Source organism: Alligator mississippiensis, chromosome 1 (genome assembly GCF_030867095.1).
Source record: "Alligator mississippiensis isolate rAllMis1 chromosome 1, rAllMis1, whole genome shotgun sequence".
Classification (NCBI taxonomy): Eukaryota; Metazoa; Chordata; order Crocodylia; family Alligatoridae; genus Alligator; species Alligator mississippiensis.
The window spans coordinates 105,736,514-105,750,732 of record NC_081824.1 but is presented as its reverse complement, the minus strand read 5'-3'; positions in this window follow the sequence as shown (position 1 = coordinate 105,750,732).

Here is a 14,219-nt window from a genome sequence, read left to right as displayed (position 1 = left end):
TCTCCTGGTCTTTCGGGTTTGGGTCACAGTCTTTGTCCATGTCTTAACTGGCCAAGATGGTCAGCTGTGCATGGATGTCAGTTTGCCTCAGTTGGCACTTGACTTAGAAGGACTGAATTAGTTTCTACCTGTCCCCAGGTTACCTGGTTCCCCTGAGTTAGTCTCAATCCTTTTAGCCTGTCGTCACTGTGGCATGGACAGCTATCTCTTTTTCTCTCTGCAGGCTCTGAGACAGCTGAGTCTGCCTGCAAGACATCTGGAATCCATGGCTCTATTGCTGGTAAGTAATTGTGCCCTCCTGGGCTCATGCTCTCTCTCTCAGCCCCCTCTTGGGGCTGCCACCACTTGGTTTCTGCAGGCTACAACTCTGTTTTGAGACACCGAGTGCCTGGAGGGGAACCCACTTCCAGTCCCCTAGGCTTCCTGCTCGGTGGGGTTTTTATTGGCACTGGCACGCAGCCCTTGGTGAATCTGCACTGGCACAGGGCCATAAAATGGGACCACGCTGGCGTGAGAGCAAATCCCAGCTCCCCCCAGCTCAACTGTTCTTTTAATGTTTTTTTTCTTCTGCCATGGCACTTTCTCTTGTTGTGGCTCTGTGTCTGCTGCTCTCTCAGCTCAGTGCGGTCTTGTGCCGACTCTGCTCTCCTACACCAGGTAAGTTCCCCTTTGGGGTTTTCTCTGTATCATAGTGAACATCCCACTTCTGAGGTTCCCCAAGTTCCACCTGCGGATGGAGTGAGTGCCACCCTCCTCACTCCATCTGAACCTATTTCCTTTTTTCTTTTTAATACAGTTTAATGCCCCACTCTCAGAGCAGGAGGCAGCACTCACTGCATCACCAGCCAGCAGAGGAAGAACATCTCCCTGCTGAGCTCCCATGCCAGGATGAACTTGGAGGTATGAGCTGGGGCTATAGGGAAGAAGGAAGCCTCAGGTCCTGGGTATGACCTAAAACTGCACCCTGTTAGGGCTGGGAGGCCTGGTGAGACTGTTAGTGGTGTGGCAGCCCCCAAGAAATGCCAGGACCGCAAACCTCCCTGGTGAAAGGCTGGTAGGAGGTGCCTTATAACCTCCATTCACCACACACATGTACAGTCCTGGCTAGGGAAAGCCCAGACTTGTACGATCTTTGAGATGCCTGAGGCTTGCTGGTTGCAGTGCAGTTGTGAGGCTCCAGGTGAGCTTAGCTGCCTGGGATGCCATCTGTGAGGCATGGGCCACAGTGTTAGGGGAGGTATGGAGCTGCAGAACAGATGCATGTCACTTTTAGACATCGGGGGGCCTAAATAGGCAGCCTCTCACCTGGGAAACATCTGAATTGGTTTTCTACAATGCGTGGCAAGTAAAAGACGGGTGGGCAGTTGGCCCAGAAACAGGTGGGTGGGCTGAGAACTCACCCACACTGGGAAAGCCCCCTGCTCTTCCTGGATGAAATAAATAGTGAAGAAGCCAGAGGCTGGGAGGCAATGCAGGCAAGAAAGCCAGTCAGTGACAATGTAAATTGAGGTGTCAGAGGGTGAAGGACAGGAACAAAGGTCCCAGAAAGAGGAATGGATGTCACCCCAAGACACCTAAATGGGCATCCTCCCACCTGGGAAGCATCTTAATAATTTTTCCATCAAGGTGTGGTAGGTAAAAGAGGGGCAGATGGCTGGCCCAGAAGCAGGTGGGTGGGCGCAGATCTAACAGGAAGACCCCCCATTACAGGTTACAATTAGGGCTGTGTGAAACAGCACTGTTTTGTTTTGACTTCCCTTTTGCCATTTCAAAGGGACAGCGTTTGTTTCATTGCTTCATTTCATTTTGAATCACTGTTCCATTTCATTTCGTCAAAACTGTTTCACTGTTTAGACACTTTTCAACGTTTTGCCCATAGAACATAATGGGAAATCATGAAAATGCCTATAATTTTGTCATTTCTTGCCTGATTTGGATGAAAATTGCAGGGATGGTAGCACCTTCTGAGGGCATGAAGGAGATAGGTGCAGAGGAGTTTGTGTAACTGCACCTCAAACAGGTGAAAGCAAAACTCATATCACTTGCCAGCAGTGGCAGCCTGCTGTTATCCCATGTGCAGATCTGGAGGCCTACACCCATGGGAGGGCTGTGGGGCTGTGCTAGACTCCTCCTGGGGTGCAGGCCCCTGGATCTGTATGCGGGATGATAGGAGGCTGTCACTGCTGCCTGGGACCAGTTCTGGGTGCATCCCATACCCAGTGGTGGTAAGACTGCTGCTGCTGCTGGCTGCAGGCAGCAGCGGCAACATCCTATCATCCCAAGTGTAGATATGGGGATCCACACCCCTCGGGAGGCCCACACTCAGTGGCAGTGCTGGGAGAGCAGTTTGGGTGGGCTACAGCAAATTTTGTGGTGGTACCAGCCCGCCTTCCAGTGCTGTGGCCTGCCCCAAAAACCAGGGAGAGCCTGGTGCCACCTCTGCTGCAGCCAAAGGAGCGGCAGATGCCACTTGTCTGCAGATGCTGGGCTGCGCCATGGCAGGGGTTTCGAGGCATGATGCAGCCCAGCGGCTGCAGGCAGGTGGCATCCGCTGCTTCTGGGGCTGCAGCAGGAGTGGCACTGGGCTCTTCCTGGCACTTGGTTGCAGTGCTGAAAGTGCAAGTTGAGCTCCATGGGGCTAGCGGAGCCACTTGGAGCACAGTCCTGGCTCTCCCTGCCTCCTGCTGCCAGGTTGCACTTGAAGTGGCTCTGCCAGCCCCACGGAGCTGAGCCTGGCAGTGGAAGGTGGGGGAGAGTCACTGGCCAGGGCTGCACTCTGAGTGGCTCCGCCACTGGTTCTCCACCACCTCCTGCTCCCAGGCTCAGCTCCGTGGGGGTGCAGAGCCTCCAGCCACCAGGCTGTGCTCGGAGCCAGGGTTGCACTCCAACCGGCTTTGCCAGCCCCATGGAATTCAGCTCAGGGGTGGGAGGCAGAGGGAGAGCTAGTGGCAGAGCTGCTTGGAGTGGAGCCTTGGTGATCACATCCTGGTAATGGGAGGCTCCACAGCCCCATGGAGCTGAGCCTGGCAGTAGGAGACAGCAAAGAGCCACTGGCCAGGGCTGCGCTTGGAGCCAGGGCTGCGCTTGGAGCAGCTCTGCCACTGGTTCTCTGCTGTCTCCTGCCTCCAGGCTGAGCTCTGTAGGGCTGTGGAATTTCTCACCACCAGGCTGTGCTCACCAGAGCTGCACTTGGGGTGGCCCCACCATTGGCTCTCCTGCCATCTCCCACCTCCAGGGTGAGCTCCATGGGGCAGCCATGGATCTCCCCCTGCCTCCTGCCACCCAGCTGCACTCTGAGCAGCTCTGTCAGCCCCATGGAGCTGAGCTTGGTGGCAGGAGGTGGCGGGAGACAGGGGAGAACCACTGGCCAGGGCTGTGCTTGCAGTCAGGGCTGCAGTCCGAGCAGCTCCACCACTGGCTCTCCTGCCGCTGGGCTGAGCTCCATAGGGAAGACCCTGGCACAGCCCCCCACCCTCCCGTTACAATGGGAGGCAGTGTTCCCCTGGGAAGAACTGGGGGAAGCAATCAGAGAGCTGGGGAAAAGATCAGGGAGCTGGGGAATCCAACTGGGAACTGGGGGAATGTTCAGGGACCTGAACATTCCCCCAGCTCCCGGTTGGATTCCCCAGCTCCCAGTTGGATTCCCCAGTTCTCTGATCACTTCCCCCAGACCTCTCATCACTTCCCCCAGCTCTTCCCGGGGGGACGTGGACCCCCAAATCTGCCTGCTGAAACTCCACATGCAGATTGGGGGCCTGTACCCCCTGGGAAGGGCTGGAGAAATGATCAGAGATCTGGAGGAAGTAATCAGAGAACTGGGGAATTGAACAGGGAGCTAGATGTCAATTCAGAGAGCAGTCCTTCCCCCTTTCCCCCCTCCCTCTCCTTAGTTTCTGTTTAGCTGCAGCAAGCCTGGCATCGAAACTTTGGGCCCACTCCATGGGGCAGGCCTGGATCTCCCCCTGCCTCCCTCCTGCACTCTGAGGGGCTCTGCCAGCCCTGCAGAGCTGAGGTTGGTGGCAGGAGGTCGTGGGAGGCAGGGAAGAGCTGCTGGCCAGAGCTGTGCTCGGAGTACCCTTGTTTCATTTTGAAGCTGTTTCAAAGCCTTTTGTTTTGTTCTGATTTCACTGTTATGAACTGAAAACGCATCAAAACAGCTTCAAAATGAAACACCCATTGAAATTTTGCACAGCCCTAGCTACCATCCCTGTTGGTTTCATTCCACTGTGCCTTAACGCACACACAAAGTCACACATATCATGAGTTGTGCTTTCAGAAGCTTGAGGTGCAGTTTCCTGGAAACCCTTGCACCTATCTCCTTGAAACCTAGTAGGTTTTCATGGCCTCTGCCATGCCTGCTGTTTTCATCCTGCTGTGCCTTAACACACATACACACAGTCATACATCACAAGTTTTGCTTTGAACAGTTTGAGGTGCAGTTTCCCATAACCCCTGCACCTGTCTTCTTAAAACTTGGCAGGCTCCATGCCCCCAGAATGGGCTACAATCCCTGCTGTTTTCATCCAAATCTGCCAAAAAATGACCAAGTTATAGGTATCTCTGTGATTCCCTATTATAGTCTATGGCCGAATCACCAAATCTCTCTAAATCAGTGCTGAATCTTCCAAAGCAGATTCGGCCGAATTGATTCAGGACAGTGTTCCAAATCTCTGAATCGAATCACTGTTCTCTGAATCGGATGAATCCAAATCAAATACTTCCCTATTCGCATAGGCCTAAATAAGTTGTCAGGCACAAAGTGCTCTTCCTTAGATCATCTAAAGAAGAACATTTTGTGCCTGAATATGTGTCCATCTCTCCCAACTCTACAGTTGGTCTAATAAAAATAATCATGCAATAAGTAAAATAAACCTAACTTCCTGCAGAAGATGGGAGCAAGAATGAATTGGTCTTCTTGCCTAATTCTGTTGAAGCCAAATGTAATGCTAAATCATGGAAAAAGTGGTAAAATCTTCAATTTTATTACCAGGATAAAGGTAAAGAGATCCCAGACTGATTTCCTGAGAAATCTCATTACTGACATCCCCAAATGCAAAGCTGGTACATTTTCACCTTCCTTTGAAGCATTGGGTATGGGCTATTTGCAAGTGCAGCCCCCCCCCCCCCCGGCCACTTCTTCAAACTCAATAAAGAAGACTAAACAGTAGAAAAGACATCAAAATAACTTCTCTCACTGCCCAAGTATTGTTCCTGTCATACTGTTTTATTGTGTAAGAAAGAGAGGTATTGGATCAAAGTTGAGGAAAAAAAATTATGTTATTAATATATTTAAATCAGTATATAATACTATCCTACTGTAGTATTAAAAGTGTATAATTTCTGCTCCTGGAATTCAGGCTGATAATATCCTAAAGTTTCTTTGAGCTAGACACATACTGAAATATTCTAGAAATGATATAAAAAATGTTTCTAATCATGTTTAAAGGCTGGGGGTGGGAGGGGAAGAGAGATTGATACATTTGATTATTTCCAGCAGATAATGGCACTTTTTTTCTCTTTCTAACTCAAGTTCTGAAAGTATTAACAGCTGGGTGTCAAAAAAGATGTGTTCCTGGATTTTTGCCTCCGCAGCCAGCTTAAATCCAGTTCCAGCACTGGCCAATATTAAAGGAAACAAGTTTAATTCTATCAATTCCTTTTCTGAGAAACAATTGTTCTTATAACAGCAGGATCTCTTATTTAGCTCAGTCCAATAGAATTTGTAGTTTTTCCTTAAAATGACACAAGAACCAAATACATCTGCAGAAGAAACAAAACTAAACTAAACTAAACAACTTCCCTCCCCTCCACATGTTTTCATTGCCACAAAAAACAGTATCCTCATGGTAACAAACCACTAAAAAGGACAATCTTACAAAGAAGTCATGTATTATATTCACTCCAATGCTACCTAGTACAGAGATATAAAGAACAGTTTTCCCCTGAATACTGAGTAGTGTCATCTATAAAATTACTGAATCCAAACAGCGAGAATAGCATAATAGACATGATATTGGTGAATCAGAAGGCAACAGGGAAGCTGCTTTCATACTTCCTGTGAAATCAGGGCAATCAACTAGTTACTACAGGTGCCTGAACACAAATGCACAGAGCCTTGGAAACAAGCAGGAAGAATTGGAAGTCCTTGCATAGTCACGGAACTATGACATAATTGGAATAACAGAGATTTGGTGGGATAGCTCGCATGACTGGAGCACTGTTATGGATGGGTACAAACTGTTCAGGACGGACAGGCAGGAGAGAAGAGGAGGAGGAGTTTCACTTTATATAGAAGAGTCACATGATTTCTTAGAGCTCCAGTATGAAACTGGAGATAGGCCTTTTGAAAATCCCTGGGTTAGGGTAAGAGGAGAGAGCAACAAGGATGATGTCGTGGTGGGGGTCTGCTATAGAGTTTATTCATTTGCATTAATTTCATGTGTGACACACCCAGTGTGTACTAGTAGGTGGCCAAAGATTTATTATAATACAGCAAAAGACATACAGTTGCAATAGAAAATAAGTGCAGCAAATTAGCTCAGTGACTTCTCCTTTTCCCTTTTAATAGGATTTAGACTGTGACAAGTAAAGTGCTTATTTTCAGATACTCTTCACTGTATCTGCTAAGTGAACTGATAGACAAAGCCAAACAGAAGGTAGACCTCACAAATACCATACTTTTACTGAGTTAATATGCATATAAGTTATTCCACAGAGAGTAACCACACCTAAAATGACCATCCTAAACCTGTCACAGTTAAAAGTAAGTTTTTTAAAGTGTTGGCTCATTGAATGTGGAAAAAAAATATATTAATCATTATTAGGTTTTCATGGAGCTTAATAGGCCAACACTGAAGGCTAAGGGCTCTGTCTAAAATAGTTTACAGTCAGAGCAGTTAAAGTAAAACTTATGTAGTTAGGAAAAAAAGGAAATATGCTATGGAACAAATGGTTGCATTATACTGAGGTTTTCATATTTTAAAATTTGCATTTGGAGCTACTAATAAATCTTTCACATCTCACCGACACCTTTTTTTTCTCCTTTTGGGCAAATAAATATACAGATTCAGTTCTGAATTGCTCTGATTCTGCACTTATAAACTGAGTCCTTAATATCAGAAACTATCATTTGGGAGGGAGATATGTTTAAGCTGAATATCTGATATTCTAGTGCTAGAATAGCTAGTGAACTTCAATCAGATTACACTCACTGATTTTTATGTCAGAAATGTGTAATGAACTGAATGCTGATGGCAGCATAATGCACAAAGTATCATGAGACAAGAATATCGAAGCACAGATCTGTGAATAAGTATGTCTATTATCGCTGGCTTTACTTCAGACATGGAGACCAATTCTGCTCTTAGGTTCATAAAGAAGCAGGGCTAGAAGAGACCGACAGAGGTCATCTAGTCCAATTCCCTGCCTGAGGCAGGGTCATCTCTATCCAAACCACCCTATATAATTTCGTTGTCCAACCTCCTAGCGAAGCTACACAGTCAGTCCTGACACAACACAAGACATAATACCCTAACCTGCCACAGGTTAAGCAGGAAGACCACAGCAGCCAACAGTTTCCTGCTGCTGAAAATGTTGTTAATATAGTTGCAAGAGATCTCAGGAAGAGGACAACATCCCCTATTACAGAGGAAAGCAAAAACATACACAATCCATACCAATCCGGCTATGAAGTAAAATTCCTTCCTGATCCAAAATATGGTGATTTGCCTGACCCTGAGCAGATGGGCAAAACTGTCTAGCCAGGAACCTCCAGGTTTAAGTCTCAGCAAGACCATACCCATAGCAGAACATAGGCAGAGCTATACTTACATCACCCCCAACCAGTGTTTCTTGCCACAATGTAGGTTGCCAGGTCTGGGGTCACCTCAGAGTCAGGAGAAGCCAAGAAGTGATAAGCCAGGATATCTGCCTGGGCAACCAAGTCAGAGATCCAGAGGGTCAGGCAGAACACAAGCTCAAGAGTCTAGCTGGGTCAGGTATACAGGAGATTCAACCAGAGCCAGGTCAAGGTATGTGGGCAAGCTGGGTCAGGTCTTCAGAAGGTCAAGCCAGAGCCCAGTCAGGTAACCAAAAGGTCAGGCCAAACTCAGGGTCCATGGGCAAACCAGGTCAGTTATCCAGGAGACCAAGCCAGAGCTGAGTCAGGTATCCAGAGTGTCAAGCCAAACTTGGAGTCCAGAACTAGATACTCTTTCCAGTTCTGGTCACATGGATCCCTTTTCTTGATAGCTGTCGTCTTCACCAGAACATCCACCTATTATTGAAGAATATTGCTTAAATCTAAATATCTTGCTTAATGCTGATCCACAGAGTCTAGTGAAATCCATAGGGAAAAAAATGCCATTAACTACAGTGTGGGATTTGGATCAGGCCCATACTCCGTTTTTGAATTAATGGATTGGAACATTATTTACTGTAATGGTATAGAGTATTTCTGATTAGTGTCAATGTATGTGGACTAGAACCCATAACTTTCAGGAACCAGGCAGTTATTAAGCATTGAAAAGTACAAGAGGGGTCCAGGGGAAGTGGGGAGAGGGGAGGGAGAGAGAGAGAGAGAGACAGACAGACAGACAGACAGACAGACAGAGAACTCACAGATATGAAGAATCCAGTCACATAAAAAGAGGAAGAATTAAATTTTAATAACATGAGGGAGGCAGCATACAATTAGGCTAAAATACTAGATCCTTAGGCTCATGGAGCAAACAATGGATACTTTAATTTATACAAGGTAGAATGATGTGAAAGTTAGAGGGGGAAAGTGACATACTTAAAACCAATGCTAGTGCAACTCAGCTGTTTTTCTTCATGGCATATAAAAGATAATGGCTTTTTTCAATCTGCAGTATTTGGTAGACAAAAAGGATATATATATTTGTGATGTTTCTACCAGTGAACCAAATTCTTCAGTGTCTCCTTCAGTTAAACTAGCATGATCCTAGAGGGGCTGGATCCAAATACACTAGGCTGAAAACTCCTTAGGAACATGGAGTAAGATATGGTTGAAAATTCATACTAACAAGATCCATCTCTCTAAGGATTCTCCATGAATCCTAACCCTTCTCTCTCTGACCTCCTACTCTTCTCCTGGGGCACCAAGGGGGTAGTTATCTGTGGAGGTGGAAACTCAAAAGGTTGCTGTCTTCTTTTTTACTTATTTATTCTAATGTATGTGCTATATTTTCATTCTGGGGGACCCCTCCCTGGCTGACAGCTGCACTTTCTCTGATATTGGTAGTGATGGGATGTGGTTCTCCCTGGGTGCATCTATACTTGTAATTAATGTGCAGTAAGGGTATTGTGCAGTAAAATAAGGCACAGTAAGATGTGGCCAGTAACGTGTCTACATGTACACCCTGTTGGACACAAATTTGTGTCCAGTGGGAGCAGCCCAGTCCAGGGGGCTGATCCTGAGGTAAAGGGGGCCAGGAGAGCTGTGCCAACTTCAGGGGCAGTTGTCTCTCAGCCCCATGCATATCAGATGCACTCCAATGTGCACAGAGCCAGGAGACAAATGCCCTTGCAGCTGGCACAGCTACCCTGCACTGGGGCTTAGCCAGGCAGCAGCATTCCCCTGATGCCTGGGTTGACCAGGATCAAAATTGCTCCTGGTCAGTATCTACACATGCACTATTGTGCGTTACTTACTGTGCTATTTATATAGTACTTGTATGGGTTGGTACTATCAATCAGTGCATTTGACTAATTTAATGTGCAGGAAGTCCAGTGCACGTGTAGACGGTGATGCTTTACTATCCATAAGATTAGTCCGATGCACAGTGAAGCATTTTATGTAGACAGAAGCACTCAGCTTAACTCTCTCTCTCTCCTACACAAAAACAGAATCTTGAACTTTGGTAGAGGGCAAGACTAGGCCACCACAGAACAGTTTCACAGCTACTGCTCAGGGTCTTCCTTGTGTCAGAACTGAAGTACCATTTCTGGGCCAAAAGCTGCAGCAGGATTTATCCAGCATTCACTTCAGGGGGAGCTTTGCTTTAGTAAGAACAGATTTGGTCCTCTCAAAATATTTACTCTATTCCATTACTTACTGGAAATAATCTTGGAACAAAAAGTTCATTAGGACTATGGAAACAGAGAGCCAGAAGTTTTAAACTATTAGCAAGAAGCTTCAATCGCATCATAATATTTAGAGTTTAGTTAATTCTAGCCTCTATTTTTGCATCTTGTTTTTGATAAGCCAGACATTTAAAAATCTTTGCATAAACTATTCTTCAGGTTAATAACACACACTCCATTTTGTAATTATAACTGTTGGAACGTGTTTTTAACAACTTCTCATCACTTAGCGCAATTTACAAGATGCTTAAGCATTAACCTTTCATCTTATTTTCTTCCTGAGCTTCTTGATGATAAATAGCATCAAAAGCAGAGAATGTGTTACCTTTTATTAGATCAATAAAATAAACAAGCTTTGAGACCCAAAAGGTCCCTTTGCTAAGGTGTTGATAGGGAGGTTAATTTATATATGGTTGGCTGTGTTGACCTAATTAATGGGATTTACATAAAAGATACAAGAAAGAAAGCTATTTTATTTTCATCTTATGAGAAAGGGACTATGTCAAATGCTGTTGAGATATATCAAAGGTCATTTCACTTTCAGTGTGCATAGTTGGCCAGAATGGAAACTTGACTCGGCCATCAGGAGAAAGTTATTTATAGAGAGATTTTTAGGGAGGGACTATGAATGTTCTGGGCCTTCCTAGAAGCCCAGCTGGAACTCTGCCCTGGAACTCATGGGGAAACACCCAGAAAATAATCAATTTCAGAAAAAATAGCACAGGAGATCATCAAAGAACTGCCAATCAGGTTCCATGCCCACAAGAAGCAGGCAAGCCTACAGGAGGACCTTAGGCCTCCTTGTCCCTTTAAAAATGATTTACAATAGGAAAGTATCAAGGAGCCTTCAATCCCAGGAAGATACTCCAGTTGATGTTGGAAGCATCATTTATTTTGACATGTATGTCTTCAAATCTTCAAGAGTTACCTTTCCTTAAAGACTATATTGCACCAACACTTGATATAAATTTCCATTGCTGGAATCCTACACCCCTTATGGAGTAGCCTTGTGGTGTCCCAATGGAAAACAGAAGAAACTAATTCTAACAGTAAGCTAGATGCGCTATCGGCTCTTAGCTAATGCCCCAAATAGCTAATAAGCTATACGTTTAGCCAGGACCATCACCTTTTTTCATCAGACTCAAAGGTGGTGCTTCAGAGAGGAAGCACATGCTTCACTTTTAAGAGCTCCCAGTCCTGGACATATTATTTCAAAGTCTCAGGAAGCCTTTTACATCCCATCAGAATTCAGATTGCCTCTTAAAATTACCAATTGACTGACATATCTATAACTTTGGAGCACACTATGGTTAAGTGCCTTTTTTGCTCCTACTAAGGTTGTCAGGACCATTCAACTTAATTTTTGGGTCTCCACACTAAAAATGCACAAGAGTTACCCATATCCATAAAATTCCAGCTTAGCACACATATACCCAAAAGGCAACTCCAGTAACACAGTATTATATGTGTCAAAGGGTAGAAGAGAGTCCCACGAAGAAGCCAGGGTGTTGGACCAGGAAGGTCATCTGCAGGGGAACTGGCCCCCAGTACTATAACATCAACGTTGTGGCAAGCGAGAAGAAACAGCAATCAGGAGACCTGAGTGATGTATTCTAGGTCCCACCCTGCTGCTGCCAGTAGGCCAAGGGTCAGTCAGGAAGGGCCTTAACCCTTATAACACTTCCAGGTGGCACAATATGGTAGGAAATATTTCACTATTAACATCAACTGACACGATTTTCTATTAAGACATCTGTCACCAAAAAAAACCAAACAGTTCATTTTAAACTCAAACGCACATTGTAGAATAATACAATACTGTATATACAATAACTGCAAAGCAGCAAATTGCTCTTTGTTATTATCAGAGCATCTTATTTAGAGACACTAACAACATTTAAGTTACACTTTCTAAAGAACTAAGTCTAGAGTACTAGCACGTAGGGCTGTGCGAAGCTCCAGTCCCTGATTCGATTTGGTGGAGATTCGGCGGCCAAATTGCCAAATTCAAATCGAATCAGAGGACCCTTTAATGTCTCCGAATCAGTTTGGAACCCTCCGAATCAATTCAGAGAGATTTGGACAGATTCAGTGATTTGGACATAGATACAGCTTTAAATGATTTTTCTACATACCTCTAGGTAGCAGGGGCTCTGACCGCTGTGGTGCTAGGGCAGATGCAGCATCCCACAGAAGCATGGGGGGCTCCCATTGTGCTCGGCAGCAGACCCAGAAGTGGACCAGAAGCACTTCTGGTCCACTGGGGAGCACGTGGGGGGTGGGGCCCGCCTGCACCCCTGCCCTCCCGGCTCGGCGAATGGTGCCTCCTGGGTCTCCCGCGTACTTCCAGTCAACCTCTGGGTTTGCTGCTGAGCACACTGGAGAGCCTCCCATGCTCCTGTGGGATGCTTCATGCACCCCAGCACCACAGTGATCACGAGCTACGCTGCTGCCTCAAGGTATGTAGACATTTTTTTTTAAAGCTGTGCCTGTGTCTGAGTCACTGATTCACCAAATCAGCATTGAATCTTCAGATTTGGATTCAGCCGAATCGAATCAGGGACAGTGATCCAAATCAACAGATTGAATCACTGTCCCTGATTCAGACCAAATCCAAATCCAATAGGGCCCATTATGCACAGTCCTACTAGCATGTCAGCTAAAATTACAACAAATGTAGCAATGCAATGCTAATGTGTTTTAACTCTTGCTCACATATGTTCTATAAATCCATTTTGTTCCAATGTGCTGAGATAAATGTTAATGTGGGAGAAGTATTAGAAAAAAACAGAAGGTGTACGTTAATTTCACACCTGATTATTAATTAATTTGTTCAGCCTCTTCAGGAATAATCAGCACTTCAACAGCTTAATCTACTTTCAATGGGCCTCTGCAGTCTCTCTGTTTAAAATTCCAAGGGGGTCATCATTGCAGTGACATGAATAGTAATCACTATGGAGCTCTTCAGACAGGTTCAGAAAATAATTTAAACATCTAAAACAGGACTTAGATAGTCTTAGGCATTTCAGTTTAAAATTGCAATTAAACAACCGGCAACCAAACAAAGTCACCCTACTCAGAATCTGTGTAAGCTTGGAGATGCCAACACTCACAAGGCAACTCCTTCTTTGACTTGAAAGTTCCCAGGGTACCTATAGCTCTGTCTTTGGGCACATCTAGGATCTTGAAAATGGGGTGCAGATGGTGTGGTATATCACCCCATATAACACAGTACCTATTTTTATCCATGTAAAAAGAAATTAGAAGCTTTATTAATATGCTACAGGCCTAGGTCTGTATTATTCAATTTAACATTGGAGCAAAAATGAATATAATATTATTGGATTAAGATAAAAAACAGTCTGCAGGGCTGTGAAATGGGGGCTACATTACCAGGAGCAGCAAAGAGACAGCTAAGAGACAGCAGCTAAGAGACAGCAGAACTGCAGAATAAAGGCTAGCTTGATGAGTGGAACATCAAGACCATTAGAAAAGGAGACAGGGTAATTAACACCTATGGAATGAAGAGTTTAGAAGGAACCAGATAGATGTGAACGAGCCATGAAGTCATTTGACACTCTCACTGCTGGCTGAACAGAAATGCTGCTATTATCAGAGAGTTGGTTTTAAACTTTGTGTGGATCAGAAATCAAAGTGGCGTGCATCTGTACCAGTGCACCCTCCCTCCCTGGGCTCTGTCCCTGGCTCTGCCTTTTGTGAATGTACAGAACTGCCCCATTTTGAGCAGCCAGGAAGGATCAGGATCTAGGAATTAAGTGTAGCAATGCTCAAGTCTCTTGCAGGGCCAGAGGATTCATTGAGTGCATGCCTCATACACATTGGTGGCATTCAGTTCAGCAAAATAAATAGCAGCCACAGCCATTTTATTTAAAAAATATAGCTGGAGGAGGTCACATGGACCTTTTATATCATATCACAGTGGTTAAAGCAATCATCCAGGAATAGAAGACCTAAGTTTTAAGGTCCTCCTTAATCAGAAGGGATTCAAGCCCTTCTCACCACCAAGCTAAAGGAGTGGTCTTCAACCTGCCTCTTGAAGTTGAGTCACTTTGATCAGCTCTGCAAGAGTCATGGAGTCAGAAAAAGGTTAAGTT